We start from the raw sequence: 12,069 nt of genomic DNA on the forward strand, positions 1-12,069 counted from the left end.
AGGTACAACGGAATTGGAAATCTACTCCTTTCAGTGTAATAAAACGATTTAGAGGCTGGCTACTGTCGAGTAACCGCTACTTTTGTAAGGTCTTTGTGATAATTAAAATACAAGAGTCACAAATGTAGCAGTTTTCCACGAGTAGTACCTCTGAGTCGTCCGTTTAATTGGTAATGGATTTAGCGCTGGTGATGAGCCATGTTATGCAGTGGTGGCTTCAGGGTTGTTAGCCTAGCTGTTAGCTTTCCCCTCCCTCTGCGCTTTTCTAAGTTTCCTCTTAGTCCTATTTGATTAATTTATTTTCAATATAACAAGTCAATAAATTTATGAGCTCTGGCGTTTGTTTTGGTGGCCATTTGTGCAAGGGCTGTGTGACTGACTGGCATCTTACACCAGCCTATGAAAGTCGTGCACACACGTCTTGCAAACTTTGCCTCCTCTTTATTGGTTGGTGCCTTTAAAACCTTCTGATTGGCTGTTAAACCACGAAATGTGAGCATTCTTGTAGGTTTCATTTTCTTCATGTTGAGGTTTTTGAGTTTTTCCTTGCCCTCATGTAGGTTTTAGATCCGGGGATGGTGTAATAATAGTCTGTGGTTTGCAATAATCTGTTGTCTGTGCAGCCCTTTGAGAGTATTTGTGATTAAGGGCTATTTAAATAAACATGACTTGTTGGCCAAACACACCATCACTCAAATAACCTAACTGGACTGTGAATCCTTGGAAAAAAAACAAAAACTATCTACACTGTTGCAAAACTTCACATTACGATATCTATTAGATTTTGGTTCATCGTGCAGCCCTAATATAAACGATCGCCAATGCCATGGTGTGTATTTGTGCTACATGTCTGTCAGTGCGAATGAATCTTGGTCAGTCAACCTTTCTCCCCCCTTTTGTTGCTGTAGTGGTCCCGTCCCGCCTGCGCTGCAATAAGACGACTGGGTAAAATGTAACATTCACAAGCGTCACGTTTTACCCAAGTTGAAAATTTTTAAACTCTGCGACCAGAAAAAACATTTAAAGCAGGCACACGCCTGGTAACAATGTAGGCGTTATCAACAGAACGTAAAAAAACGCAGCCCTCCCATTGCAGGCATTTAGAAAAAATGTGCTCAGAACAGGAAATTGTCAAGATGGACACGAGCCATAACGGTAGCTAATAAATTGCACGTTAACATTTACCTCCTGCAAACCATCAAAGAAGAACCGACGATCTGTAATTGCAGCAAACACAAAAGCAGTGGTACTGATATTTAATACTGTCATATGCCAAACCACCGAAATGAGTGTTACCTTTAATCAAAATTAAAACTCGTACAGGTTTTTTTGTCGGTTTACTCGCCGATATTATTGCTTGAAATAGTACAGCGTCGGAATTGGGATAACACTAGTTATTTTTAATCCAATCCGATGACGAGCAGATTTTTTGTCTTAAACTTCTGTCTCGTTTGCCGTGCTTTATGAGCGTGACTTGTTTGCTGTGTCTTTGCCTTTCATAACTAGTGTATATATGATGCAAAGGTTTACAAGGGCACACATTCATCATAGATATAGCGTCCTGATTTTGTTCTGAAAATGCACCACTCGATGCCTTAGAATTTAAAATGTATAACATTTTCTTCTGGGGGAGTAGACCCCGGACCCCCTAGACCAGGGGTCAGGAACCATTTTGACCCAGAGAGCCACACCATATATTTTAAGACAAAATTCAACTAAACTACCATACCTGCTCTCCAGACAAAGGATAATTCTTCAGCGCATTTTATTTCACTGTGTGACGTTCGATGGTTTCATAAAATCTATGCCGGTGTCCCAAATCAATATAAATATACCAATTAAAATTTGACTCCCGTTGCAGAGCTTAAGGGTGTTGAGGCACCTTTTGTCTGTCATTTGTGTCCTAAATAATGGTTTCAAAAAAAGTTGCAAGCAAAGTTCTTTTGTAAAAATGTCACAAAATACGTATTTACCTTCGGGGCAGACAACAATGGGCTAAAGGGGAAAGACTGTGCGCTTCCTGTCCTGTGTTATAGCTCCCCCTTTTCCTTCTTCTCACCCAATCGAATTGTTCTAGGTGCTTTGCTTGAGTAATTGGGTAAAACATTTGTTTTGGGTTTAAGTTTGTTCTGTTAGTTTTCATGAAGTGTCTCAACAGTGAACCTTAATTGTTTAATAAGCTTTCATAAGAGTTTTTGGTTATTTTTTTGCGATTTTACAGCCAAACCAGCGACAATCTATTAACATATTTATTTTTGCACGACTAAGCCAATAAACTGCGTTTTTTTCCTTCAATTTTGGTAAATATTGGACTTTATTGTGAGTTTTTTATCATGTCTTTAAAATTTTGTTATGACTATCATTTTCCAAGGTGGAGTTTCATTGTGAAATTCGGATATTGTTCATCCTATACCAGTACTTACATCTACAAAAAAATTTTTATTTTTATTTTTGCGACACTAAGCCAATATGATTTTCTTTTCCCTTTATATTTTTCCATTTTTTGGGCTTGATTGTGCGATTGTCTTTTTTTTACATTTTATATTTTTGGTTGGTCATTTTGTGGTAACTATCATCATAGTCTAAGGTTGAGTTTCAATATGAAATGTGAAATTTAGATATAGTTACAGTTATTCCTGTATTTGGTGGAAATGTATGTTGGCCTGGAGAAGGATGGCCGCCACCAGGCTGTACTTGCCCAAGACACAACACGGGCAATGGTGCCCCGACGACCCTAGTGGTTAAGGGACCCAACAAACCAAGCAACCAATGCCTGTACTTGTGTATATTTAGAAAATCTTAATAATGACACTTTTATACCCAATTTTTTTATCGCCATTAAGCCATTACTGTGCCCTTTTTCCTTCATTTTTTGTTTTGTTTTGGTATTTTTTTGGCTAATTATCCCATTCTAATGTTGAGTTTGATTGTGGCATTTGGATATTTTTTCACATCTAATACCGGTACGTTTGAAATAAAATCTTAGTAGCGACACTCTTGAACCCATATTTTTTTCTGCGCCGCTAATATATATATTTTTTCCCTTCAATTTCTGAGTTCTTGGACCATCGTGAATTTTTTCAAATTTATTTTACATTCAAATATTGTTATTGCTCTAATACAGGTACTTCTATTAAAAAAACAATCTTACCTCCAAAATATTTTTGGAGCTTGCCTGTCATCTTTTCTTTCGACTTTGACAAATCAGCGGCTTTATCGCTTTAGATGAAAATTGCACATTGTACAGCTGTCGAGCACAAATTTGACGTTCATGACATCATGGGGACAATAAAAGCTCTTATGCGGTTTGGGTGTTGACGGAAGCTCAATGCATGAGAGGGGATGTGTTAGAGTCATCATAGGAATAAAAGCATCCTTTGTGAAATATAAAGAGAATTGTTTATGGGCAATGATTGAAGAGGCAAGCGTCCATGGATGAGGGCTGGGACACATGACAGCAGGCAATCTGGTTATGAGTGGTAGAATAAATTGTTGACTGATTTCTCAATGGGAAGATTGTGTACTACATTTCAACCCCCTGTAAATCTGAATTAGGCCTTCGTGCTTGCAAAAGTACTTTGTCAAGTCATGTTTATTTGTGACGCCCTTAATCACAAATCGTCTCAAAGGGCTGCACTGACCACAGATTATTGAAAACCACAGACTATTATGACACCATCCCCTGATCTAAAACCTACATGAGGGCAAGGATAAACTCAAAAACCTCAACATGAGGAAAATGAAGAAACCTTGAGAAGGGACAGCACATGAGGTAATCCCCTTTCCAGGATGACCAGGCTGCAATGGATGTTGCAATAATAAATTATACACAGATATTGTGAACATAAAATGTAGGTTATTCATATGCTATAGAATAGAAGTGTGTTTTAAGCCTAGATTCAAACAGTTCCACTGAGGTTGCAGATCGGATCTCAGGGGGAAGAGCCCGAATAGAGAGCGCTCTCGAACCTGCGGCTCTCTTCTTGGCTCTTGAGATCACGAGTAGACCAGCATTTTCAGAGCGAAGGCTCCGGTGCCGAACATAGGGGGAAATTAAATCTAGTCCATGCATGATTTTTTTATAATACCAACAGAACCTTAAAATCACATCTTAATCTGACTGCAGTTTAGCTAAAATCGGGGTAATGTGATCAAACTTTCTTGTCTCAGTTAAAAGCCTCGCTGCAGCATTTTGTACTAGCTGAAGGCTCTTGATATTGGACTTCGGAAGACCGGAGAGTAGTACATTACAGTAATCGAGAAGGGAGGTCACAAACGCATGAATTATAATACAGTCTTCCATTTGCAGCGTTTTAGGTCAAATCTTAGTAGTTGTTGTAAAAAGTTGTTTTTCTTTATACTTTTTGCAGTCCAAACATAAAAAATAAAATATTGCAAAAATTTTGCATACAAAATCCGTAACACAGCCAAATAACGGATATAATTTTAAAATGTTTGTCTCAAAAACAACAACGAAAAGCATTAAAACCGAAAATTAGCAAATATATGGGCTACCAGAACACATTTTCCCTCAGGGTTGTGCTGCAGCCGCCAAAAAATAAAAGCTGGAAAAAGTAAAATAAGACTATTAAAACTATGCAAAAATGACTTTACTTTTTTCTGAAAAAGTAAAGAAACGATTATATTGCACAAAAAGTTGAAAACACAACCAGACTCGTGTGGATATATTTTTTCCTTAAACATTTTTGTCTTAAAAAAAACAACAACATTTAATATTCGCGCCATTTTGGCCCTGGTATTGCTTCAGCATAAATAAATAAATAAAACCAGCAAAAAAGGAAAATAAGAAAAAATAAAGAAGCAAAATTGTTTTCGTTGTTGTTATTAGAGTTTAAAATGTTAGTTAAAAACATCCGGAAAAAAAAAACAATTTGTAAATATTTCTCGCAAAAATAACATTAAAACGGAAAAGAAGTGAAATTATCTTCGAACCAGAACACCAATATAATTTTCCGAATTGTGCTGCAGTCCCCTTCTCAAACAGAAACAACTAAAACCCAGAAAAAATTGTAGAGTGAAATAAAACATGGCAAGATCATTTTTTATTTTTACTAGCAAAAAGTGAAATATAAAACCCTATCCATACATTCCTTTTTTAGCCACTAATCAAGTCAATGACCCTAAATATCATCTAATCAGTAGAAACGTTACTACCCTCAAAAAACTCTTAATAGAGTGTGATCGCAGGGGGAAAAGTACATGTAATTGAATGTTTTACTTTTTCTACAGTTCAGGTATTTTATTACGGTCTTGCAACGTTGGGGTACCTCTTGGGACTGCAACGAAAGCAGACCTTACGTATTGTGGCGGTAGATCAGTGATGCACGAACATTAAAAGAGGACAGTCGAACAAAACGGAGTCTGACTCGCCTCGGTAAGATTCAAGTCACATTCAAGTCAATATGATTTAAATGACATGCATTGTACATTTTATACGTGTATATTTTGCTATAAAATAAAGCTTGAGTGCTATACTCGACTGTGCGTGAGAAACTTATTTGAAATTAAATGCATGCAGTCCGAAGAGGAGAGTCACTGTGGACCGTATTTCTACAAAAAAGGCAAACGTGCGCCCTCCATCTTGCAAATGACGGTTTCAAGCGAAGTTATTAAGGTTTCCCCTCTCTTATTAATGAGCCACGTGCTGCTCACACCATTTCCCTGCTGTCGTTTCTGTAAACACGTGTTGCTTGTGTAAGGCTACGCTCCATCAAGCTTGCTTCTTCAGCAATGCTCTTTTTTTTAAGTTCTTCCATGGAAAAGTTACCATTAGGGCTTCAACTAACGACTAGTCACCAACATTTGAAACGATTAGTCGAATAATTGGATATTATTTTTTTCCTAAATTTATCAAGAAATACATTTAAGTATCTGGCAAATTATAATAAACACAACAAAAACACATAAAATGTAAAACACATCTTTCATTGAACATACTATGGATTCATACACAAATAAAATAAAAAAGCCCTATTTAAAACCAATTACGCATGGTGGTTCTTCAGAGACATACATCTCTATCCGTTTTTCAGGGACAAACAATTAAATAATAAATTAAAATCAAGTAAATATTCGTACCCCTGTAAATCAAGAACAGGCTAATTAGCAGCAGCACAACAGTTAATAAAAAAAACAACATGTGCATTTTGTGAAGTGTTTTGAATAAACAACTGCAATGTCTGAAACAAAAATATTTAACTATTCTCAACAGTTTGAGAACAAATGCTTTAACTACGGATGTTTGTTCTTCGGACGACGTGCATTTAATGGTAAATGGTCTGCATTTATATAGCGCTTTTCAAGTCAATGAAGACCTCCCAAAGCGCTTTACAATGTGCTTCACACTTACCCAATCACACACACACTCACACACCAATAGCAGCCATGCAAGGCGCCTACAAATAAGTTTTTCAGGCACAGTCCAGCATATCAAGCTCTTTTTTATAGCCAAATATACGCATACGCAAAGTGCAATGCAAGTCATCAAAACCGTATTGGCTTGAATGATACTTTAATCCTACTGAGGCGAGTCAGACTCCCGTTTCGTTCTAATGTCTGACGTGCTCTATAAATGTTCGTGCATCACCAAGGTATTGCCATGATACGCAAGGTCTGCTTTGCAAAATAGTTTTTTTTATTGATTTGTATATATAATATATATGCACATTATATTATTATTATTTTACTTTTTTTGTTAGTTTCTGGCTAAAATGCTCCCAAACTTTAAAAGTGACTTATACTTAAACTCTGGTGAGTCTTACGTGTGAAATTATTATCACCGTAAATTCCGGACTATAGAGCGCACCTGATTATAAGCCGCACCCACCACATTTTGAGAGGAAAACCGATTTTGTACATACACAAGCCGCACCTGTATATAAGCCGCATGCGCCCACATTCAAACGTGTAACACAAACACAAAATTAACCCAAACCCGATTGAAACTAAATGTCCTTCATCAAAGTCCACAGTCCAAAAATCACAGCCGGCAAAATGAACGGAAAATGATACCGGTACTTAAGGTTTGATGCAGACCTGCAGAGTCCAGGTCCCGTTGAAAGTAATCCAAGGAAAAAAGTGTATACTTCCAAAGGTAAGGGTGGGAAAAATATTTCAGATGAACACATTTGCTCACGCAACTCCTTTTTCTTTAACCAACTTTTTACCCCCTCTTCTTTCCTTGTCTGTCCCTCACCTTTAGCGGCCCCCACTTAAACTCGGCACCCCGCGTTTGTTCCGCCCCTCATTTTTCGTTCACCCGTGCAAATCAGAATCAGAAGTGTCTAAAATAAATACAAATAAATACATTACAAAAATATACAGTTGTAAATACATATTATACATGGGTTACACATATTTATAAAGAAAGACGGTACAGCGAGAGAAAAAAGTAGCGCCTTATAGTCCGGAATTTACGGTAATTATTCATACAAAATTGTAGTGTTTTATATATATTACCGGTATATCATTTCACATGTTATTTTAATCCTCAACCACAAGAGACCGCTCTAAAACTGTGCTGATAATTTCAACTTTCCCAAAAAATGCGCCAAAAAATGTCGAAATCTAATCGATTTTGCAATGTGACGTAGTGCGATTGTGTTATCGCAGCACCCTGCGATTTGAGCCTTTGTATGAGCGGACAGAAACCCTTCCAAAGCATCCCCAGAAGAGGGCGCTGTTTTTTTAATAAAGAATTTTAATCTGATTACCTTAAACTTTGTGTTGTCTTCATATTAGGGACCATTTTTGTATTTTTGTTATACAGCGTTAATTGAAATGTAAATTAAGACAAAATTTCGTTATTTTACTTTTGGGGCCAATTTAGGGAAAATAACTTTTAAATTAAATAAAATATTCCAGGGGAGTTTATAAACCAATGCTGTTTAGCCCTCGGATGCATGACGTACCAATACAAATACTTTTCCATGAGTAGTGGTAAAAAAAAAAAAAAAATACTAAAGGCATCATGTCATAAACATGTTTTATGAGGAATACCTGGAATATGATTATTAACAACTTTTTTTAATTGTTATTTATTTATTTTCAATTTTATTGTTCTTTAATGCAACATCCGTTGCGGCCTGGTCATCCTGGAAGGGGGATAACCTGATGTGCTGTCCCTTCTCAAGGTTTCTTCATTTTCCCCTATGCTGAGGTTTTTGAGTTTTTCCTTGCCCTCATGTTGGTTTTAGATCAGGGAATGGTGTAATAATAGTATGTAATTTGCAATCATCTGTGGTCTGTGCAGCCCTTTGAGACTCCTTGTGATTAAGGCCTTTACAAATAAACATGACTTAACTAGTAGGTCATTTTGACCCAAGGGCAACGGGAGGGTTAAGTACTCACACAAAAAATAAAAGTTGCACAAAAAATGCACTTTTATTTAAAAAAATTGATCGTAATTGGAACACTGGAACGGGGCGGCAGTATCTAAGGAGGTAGAGCGCTCGTCTTGGGATCAAGGGATCCCAGTTCGAATCCCGGCTTGTCCGTGTTACATGTCGAAGTGTCCTTGGGTAAGACACTGAACCCCTAATACCCCCAATAAGCAGGTTAGCGTCTTACATGGCTGCAATACAAGGCCGCTATTGGGAAATGTGAAGCGCTTTGGGAAGTCATTGACTTGACAAGTGCTATATAAATGCAGATCATTTCATTTCACTGGTCTGATAATATCGCAATTAGGTTATTTTTTCCCAAAATCGTGCAGTCCTAGTTGACGCCGTCATATCTGTATGTTACCGCTCGACAGAGATGCTATGCTATTGACTCTCAGCAGTAAGATGCCTCACTCTGTTGGAAAAACGAGTCTGGCGACAAGTCGACAATTGAATTCCTTACCGACTATTTCTATTATTGACTTTGTGACAACATCGACGAATTGTTGCAGCCCTAGTTCCTCCATATCCACCGGCGAGAGGGAGTGGAAACTTCCTCTTTCAAGGAAAAAAAAAGAAGAATCCAACTTGGGTTTATTTGATTTGATGCTCAATTTAGACTTGTGAAAATACACACTGAATTCTGGCATCTCTTGTGCTGTGTTTAATCTCAGGAGCCAGATGGACTCGCAGAGACCGATAAGAAAGCGTATGATGGGTGTGGGCTCCTCGTTTGGGGATTTCCCTCTTTTTAGATTGTTTCCGGCGTTGTTTGTGTTTTCGTTTGACTCTAGCTTTATATTTATTTGTACCTCTCTTTTTCTCTTTCTCTCTCCCTTGCTCTTTTTATCTTCTCTCTTTCTCTTTACCCATCTGTCTGTTTGTCTGTCTTTCATTCTTACTTTTTTCTTTCTTTCGCTTTTTTTCTTTCTTTCAGTCTTTAACTCTTTCGTTCCGTCTTTCTTTCGCTCTTTCATTCCTTCTTTCTTTCGCTCTTTTTTTCGCTCTCTCGCTCTGTCACGCTCTTTTTTTTCCTATCTCTCGCTCTCTATTGCTCTCGCTTTTTCTCGGACTTTTTCTCGGACTTTTTCTCGGACTTTCTCTCGGACTTTCTCTCCGTCTTTCTCTCCGTCTTTCTTTTGGTCTTTCTGTCTTTCTTTCAGTCTTTCTGTCTTTCTCTCGCTCTTTCTCAAGTTAGTTCTCTCTCTCTTTCTCTCTCTCTTGTTCTTTTTTAAGTTCATTTTCTCTAGTTTTTTCTCTAGTATCTATTCCTGTATTTTTTTCTTTTTCCGCTTTTTCTCTCTCTCTTTTTCTTCCTCTCTCTCGTTCTTCTCTTTAGTTAACTAGGCCGACCCTGTAACATTTTTTTTGGTACCGTGTTCCCCCTGATCTCGAATGAGTTTCAACAGTTCTTAGACAAAACTGATTGTATAAGTAGACTTTGCTTGAAGACAAAGACGTACGAGACAATGAGTGAGGTCATAAGTCCGAGAGGTAGCGCTCACTTTCCGTGTCTGAGAACTCCAAACAGGAAAAACAAGACGTGAGAAATCTCCCCTTCCTCAAATTGTCTTTCCTGTTCAGTAATCACTGTTTTTACGGAGCGACTCCTGACATTTATGTATTGAAGTAGTACGCCTGTAATTTCTGTTTTACAAAAATTCACAACATAAAGACATTCAGCATTTTTTGCAATACGCGGAACAAGAATCTGCCGTATCTCCATGGAAGCTAACAAAAATTTAAAGAAAGTCTAAAAAATTTGGAGCCTTTTGTGTAAAAAGGAGTAGTAAAAAGAGTTTACGCGACACTCTGACAGTTATGACTGTAATTTTTCACGAGTTGAAAAGTGAAGGCACGCCCTTTTTTCTATCAGAGGCTCCCGTATGACATGGCTTGTCTTCAGGCTTTTTTAGGACATAGCTGGAATACGGCGTTTATTATGCTTAAAATTCTAGGCAAGGTTCAAACTATGCATAGCTTTCAGGATAACTTGGTTTTTTTTCTCCTCCTATATTTGGCCAGAAATTCCACAGTGCTGACGTCACACTCTTTTCAAGTGTCCTTTCCGAGTCATTTCCTGCCCGGGACTTGTATACAGCTTCTACCTGTCTGTGTAAACATGCACACTGGTTTTCCTTTTTTTCCTAAAGCTCAGAATTGCAAATTACCAAGAGGATTTAAAGATTTGAAGATGATCACTTACACACACGAGCTGAATTGGCATCCGTCTAAACAAAAAGAATAAAGACAGGTAATTGGTTGCAGAGTTTGCCAGCAGTGCTGACAAAGAGTTGGATCCCCAAAAAGCCTTTAATTGCCTTTATGTCTAGAGCATTTACAATTTTTTTGTGGCAAAACAGGTTTGGATTATTTTCACTTAGTTAATTACCCTTGGTAATCCTATCCTAAAATGCATAAGAAGGAAAAGACATAGAAGTCGCCCTGGAGTATAAGTCTCACCAGGCATAAAATTAATAATAAAGATATAGATGTTGCACCAGCCATAAAATGCATACTCAAGAAGGAAAAAAACATATAGGTGGCCCTGGAGCAGGGGTGTCAGACTCATTCTAACTCGAGGGCCACACGATAGAACAAACATTCTGTCGGGGGCCGGACAAGTAGATTAAAGAGAAAGAAAAAGAGAAAAGAAATAAGAGAAAGAGGGAGAGAAAAGGAGAGAGGGTGGGACAAAGAAAGGGAGACAGAGGGAGAAACAAAAATGATAAAAAGAGAAGTCATGAGAGAGGGGGGGAAAAGGGAGCGGAAGAAAGAAATCCAAACAGAAATAGAAAGACAGAAGGAGAAAAAAGAGAAAAGAAAGTGCGAAGGGTAGGAAAAGAGAAAGAGAAAAGAGAGTAAAAGAAAAAAGGAAGTTAGAGCAAAAGATGTTAAAAAGACACAGAGAGAGAAAGAGACAAAGAGCAACAAAGGAAGAGAAAAAGAGAGACACAGAGAGAGAAAGAGACAAAGAGCAACAAAGGAAGAGAAAAAGAGAGACACAGAGAGAGAAAGACGAAGAGCAACAAAAGAAGAGAAAAAGAGAGACACAGAGAGTGAAAGAGACAGAGAGTGGGAGAAAAGGGGTGGAGAAGAGGGAGAGAGAGAGGGATAGAGAGAAAGAGAGAGAGAGAGAGAGAGAGAGAGAGAGGGAGAGAGAAAAAAAGAAATACAAGTACAGTGTCTTTGTTCGAGGCACCTTTTTTGGCAACATCAAGTTGACATATTTCATCCTGCAGCTTGTTTTTCTCTTGCGCTTCTCTGAGTGTTGTCTCGCGGGCCGGATTCAATCGCTTAGCGGGCCTGATTTGGCCCGCGGGCCGCCTGTTTGACACCTGTGCCCTGGAGTATAATTAGAAATTTTGGGGGAAATTTTTGGATCAAATCCAGCAACAGGAACAGACATGCCATTCAGAATTTAAATGACTAATAATCAAAATCTCATCTCATCTCATTAGCTGCACCGCTTATCCACAGTAGGGTCGCGGGGGTGCTGGAGCCCATCCCAGCAATCATTGGGCAGGGGACACCCTGAACTGGTTGCCAGCCAATCGCAGGGCACACAGGGACAGACAACTCGCTCATTCACACCTGGCGACAATTTGGACCGGCCAATCCACCTGGAATGCTTGTCTTTGGAATGTGGGAGTGCCCGGAGGAAACC

General features: G+C 38.3%; 2 protein-coding genes across 6 annotated transcripts in view; one reads left to right on the forward strand and one right to left on the reverse strand.

The window, feature by feature from the left end:
- stk32a (serine/threonine kinase 32A) overlaps positions 1 to 3,268 on the reverse strand; it is a 65,073-nt gene extending 61,805 nt beyond the window's left edge. For 4 of the 5 annotated variants that reach the window (XM_088320499.1, XM_088320498.1, XM_088320494.1 and 1 more), the window contains exon 1: positions 3,152 to 3,268. The gene's annotated coding sequence lies outside the window, so the exon portion shown is untranslated. The remainder of the gene's footprint in view (positions 1 to 3,151) is intronic. The other variant, XM_088320495.1, reaches the window with a different exon arrangement.
- The window catches only part of stk10 (serine/threonine kinase 10), an 84,510-nt gene that overhangs the window by 4,416 nt on the left and 68,025 nt on the right, over positions 1 to 12,069 (forward strand). The gene's annotated exons all lie outside the window — the stretch shown is intronic.

This window comes from Urocampus carinirostris, chromosome 17 (assembly GCF_059441175.1).
Source record: "Urocampus carinirostris isolate Australia breed hairy pipefish chromosome 17, RoL_Ucar_1.0, whole genome shotgun sequence".
NCBI lineage: Eukaryota > Metazoa > Chordata > Actinopteri > Syngnathiformes > Syngnathidae > Urocampus > Urocampus carinirostris.